General features: G+C 44.1%; 1 long non-coding RNA gene across 1 annotated transcript; it reads left to right on the top strand.

Moving 5' to 3' along the window:
* The first annotated feature begins 200 nt into the window (after positions 1 to 200).
* Positions 201 to 4,381, top strand: LOC123190144 (uncharacterized). The gene is made up of 7 exons (XR_006496195.1): positions 201 to 651; positions 746 to 1,061; positions 1,394 to 1,455; positions 1,552 to 1,892; positions 2,715 to 2,998; positions 3,093 to 3,310; positions 3,945 to 4,381. It is a non-coding gene; the product is annotated as an uncharacterized lncRNA (long non-coding RNA).

The following is a 4,381-nucleotide window of genomic DNA, read 5'->3' as shown; positions in this document are numbered from 1 at the left end:
TTCGCGAGAGTCACAGTTTTGCTTTCGCGAGAGGTACGGTTGTGCCTTCGTGAAAGTCACAGCCGTGCCTCTCGGAAACGAAAAAAACGTGTTTTTTGTTTTTTCCCTTTCACGAGAGTCACGGTTTTACTTTCACGAGAGGCACGGTTGTGATTTCGCGAGAGGCACGGTTGTGATTTCGCGAGAGGCACGGGCGTGTCTCTTTCGAAAAGGAAAAAAAACCATGCTCCCGGTTCGGTTTTTTCATCCAGTATTTTTCGTCTGGTTTTTTCGTGAAAAAAAAGTTTGTCAAAAACTATCGACATGGGATCTAGTTTTGAAGATATCGACGCGAAAAATCCAATAATAAAAACGCTTCGAGATTTAGACGCACGGTTAAAAAATAAAATGTTTTGAATAAACGAATCTAGAAAAAAGAAAAAACTCCCAGATTACAACAAATGGCGCTGTGCACCATTTGTCACGATCTGGGGAAGTGAAATGTTCTTTGCAACTTGCAACTACTCCTTAATTAATTATTAATTAATTAGTGATTTCGCCTAGCCATGGCCGACGCCACTCCTGTCCGCTCCGCTCCACAGGGTGAGCGCTCGGCGAGGGCGGCGGAACCTCGCCGGCGACGACCTTCGCCCATCGCTCACCTCATCTCAGGTACACTATCACCCCACTCGTTCCCCCCTTTCGTTCGATTTCTTTTGGCACCTGCATTACCTCCAACTGCTCGCCCCTGTTTCCTGCCCTACAGGGTGTCATCGTCGGCGGCGGCGGAAGGAGGCAACCCTTTCCGCGTCGTTGGTTGGTTCCCTGCGGCGAAGGAGGCCGCCTCGTTGGTTGGATCCCCGCGGTGGAGTGAGGCAAGCCCGTCCTCGTCCTTGGTTCGATCCCGGCGGCGGAGGGAGTCAACCCCGTCCGCCTCGTTGGTTGGTTCCCGGCTGTGGTGGGAGGCAGCCCTGTCTGCCTTGTCGGTTGCTTCCTCGTGAGACGTGCCTGCAACTGCTTCCAGTAGGAGGTGAAGGGAGGCAGCAAAGTTACCTGCAGCAGGGGAGGCCAAATCCTCCAAGGTATTATCTCCCCCTAAAGTTGGTCTCTCATTGAACTAGTTGTTACCGGCACAAGTGCAGTACTGTTCATGTTCTTGTATGTTATGGTGATCTGGTTATGAGCCAATTTGGCTTCAAGCATATTGTTTCTGGTTTTTGCCATTGTTACATCAATTCTAAAGATGCAGCTTAATGTACATACCTATGGATTTTCAGATTGAGGATATGTATGCTTGCGTTTGTTTGTTAAATGAAAGGCCTTGTCTGTGCAAGTTAGGATGTATCTTTATGCTTGCAGTTTTTGGTCAATAAACTTCTTATTTGTGCTAAGTTGGATATTTCTTTATCACCAGCGAGCACATTACTCGAGGAACCTCGCCGGCGACGACTGTGCCCATCGGCCATCGCATCTGAGGTATGCTGTCACGCCACTTGTTCTTCCCTTTTGGTTGGATTTCCTTTTGTCACCTGCATTGCTCCCAACTGCTCACTCTTGTTTCTTGCCCTACAGGGGTTGTTGTTGTTGGCGGCGGCGGAGGTGGGCTACCCTGTCTGCGTCCTTTCCGGCCTCGGAGGGAGGCAACCCTGTCCGTGTCCTCGTTTGGTTCCCGCTGTTGGCGGAGGGAGGAAACCCTATCCGCCTTGTAGGTTGCTTCCTGGTTGCGTGGCAGAGGCAGACAGCCCCATCCTCGTCGTACGTTGCTTCCTGGTGACAGCAAAGGAGTTGAGGTGTTGGTCCCAGCAGCTGGCAATGGGAGTGAGCCGTGTCTGCAGCTGCTTGCTGTAGGAGGTGAAAGGATCCATCAGAGTTACCTGGTGCAGGGTGAGAAAGGGGACGGCCAAATCCTGCAGGTGGTGAATTTAATATCTCGCCCTAAATTTGGTCTTCCATTGAACTAGTTGTTACTGGCAGATGTGCAATTCTCTTCTTCAAATCTATTTTATCTTCTTGTACATTATGGTGATCTGAAGATGAGCCAATTCTGCATTTGTTTGTGCAATAAAAGGCCTTGCTTGTGCTAAACTTCTGCAGATGTTTCTTTATGCTTACAGTTTTTGTTCAATATGCTCATGCTTTGTGCTTAGTTTGATATTTCTTCGTCAGTTCCTTGTAATGAAGGTCTTTTATTATTCCAGCAAGCACATTAGTTCAGGAGAAACACTCATCTTGCAATCTCTTTCATTTTTTTGTAATAAGATTTTTTGGTGCTGTTTCTAATTAGGCTTTAAGCTGCTGCTCCTTGTCACCTATGTACACTTCTGAATTTCAGGTCAATTCCAAAAGAAACAAGTCATTTGTCCTTGTTTTGTGCAATTTGTCACAAGTAATTCCTTGTGTAAAATGGTGGTTTGGTGTTTGGCTGATAAGGGCTAAACCTTGATAGAAACACTGCTGATAAAATTTTATTGAAAATACTCTGAATTTTTTATACTGACATAATTTATGGTTGCACTTTCTGATTTGTTCAATAAAACACCATGTTTCTGTTATATTATGATGTGTGTTTGTCAGCACTGTCATAATAGATCGTATGAGGTGGAAAAAGTGTCTTGTATGTCTTAGATCTTTGTTGGATTGAGTTGTATTAGTTAGTGGTGCACTGCTTAATTGCACTTTACATAGTTTTTGTTCATTTTCTATTGACATATCTGACCCTATTCTGTTGGCTGTAGCTACCACCATGTTGACCTCAAGACAGGCTGATCGGGAGCTGAAGAAGTTTGAGGAAGCACAACGTGAAGCTGAAAGAGTAGCTTTCGTCTAATCTTTGAAGGCAATTTCTGCTGAGCTTCTAACATTTTGGCTTCCCATAGAGCCATCGGCTGCGGATTTTATGCGTTTGATCCAGTCGCAACAGGAGAGATATTTCAACATTTCATCTTTGCTCCTTTCCATTACAAAAGAGGACGGCAAGTCTGAAACAAAGGTTCCGGTAACGCCAAAAAGCCAGGAAGAGGTACCGAGATCTATTTTTTCTGTGTTCAATGACAATCGAATGGGTTTTTATTTTTTGCAATGGTTAATTATTGTTTATCCCATCATTTTTTTAGCCCGACAAGCAATCCTTTCACTCAATATCAATAAGGTGTGATGATGGAGCCGTCTTGGAAATTTTAATACGTGAAAACGATAACTATGTTGTTGGTTTTCGTGTATATCTCAACATCGAGGCTAGGAATGAAACCCCGTGGAGAACCTTTGGTGTGAAGTTGCCTAGCCGATTGTGGGTATCTGAGCCAACAAAGTATAAGTCTCAACATGGGGAACTGTAAGTATTAATTAGTTGTTTTTTAACCAGTTTATAAGTAGTTGATCCCTGCCTCTAAGACGTCCCTATGAGAAATAATATATTGATTGCCCAGGGGCTCATTCTCATCCTGTTGACATGACACATGCATACTCTTCCTCAATGATGTGTAGTGGCTACGAATTATTTTATTACAAAGACAAGAGCTGGAGGCTATCTCCAAGCATAGCGTCGATGCTAAGCAATTTTTTCTTAGAGGCTGTTCTCACAGTGTATAGCGCCTGCCTCTATCGCTTTTGGGGTTTGTTATGATCAATGTTTTTAGTCCTGTCTATCTAAATGTTTGCAAGATCTGTGAACCAATTTCCAATCTCATTTCTGAATGCATGTTCAATCGTCTTGGTACAAACTTGTTTAGTTATTTGGTACAAACTTGGCAAAGAAGTGTTTGAAGCTCAATTACATCTGGGAAGCAAACCATTATTTGCCCAGGGGCTCATTCTCACGTTCATCATTGTTGGGTGTTACTGTCATGTTTCTCTAAACCTAACATTGCATGATCATTCAGGCTTAAAAACATTTGGGAGGGTGCCTTGTCCTTCATATTTGTGTCTTTTTTGCTTTTTTCTACAACTTATTTTTGTGTTGTTTATAGGGAAAAGGTGCAATTTGGTCAAGGAATTCTCTTGAAAATTGTCGATTTTCTTAAAGATCTTCAACGTCATCCTGACCAAGAAATGACAGACTTAGGCCAGAGATATGTTTGCACACTCTTCCTCTTGTTTGGCGAGGCACAGAGATTTGCCAAGGCCAGGCAGTGGGTTCTTGATGCTGTTGACAGTCCCATTGCGTTGACGAACCTGTATGGAGTTGTCAAAGACAGGAATGGAGTTGTATGTGGCTATGTGGGAGGAAAGGAATTTGTTGTTCAAGTACAAAGGAAGGTTTGAGCATCAAGCAGGCTATGTCAATCCCTATGAAGATGTTGTCAAGATTGCAAAAGAAGCGTGTATACGGAAGGAGCAAGAGCACCATGCGACGAACCTGTGCTTCCGTTCAAGGCCAACTGCGGAGGTTGATTTGTTGTTGTTG

Source organism: Triticum aestivum, chromosome 2A (assembly GCF_018294505.1).
Source record: "Triticum aestivum cultivar Chinese Spring chromosome 2A, IWGSC CS RefSeq v2.1, whole genome shotgun sequence".
NCBI classification, from domain to species: domain Eukaryota; kingdom Viridiplantae; phylum Streptophyta; class Magnoliopsida; order Poales; family Poaceae; genus Triticum; species Triticum aestivum.
Note: the sequence above shows the minus strand (reverse complement) of the source record. Positions and strands in the feature narration are given on the sequence as shown.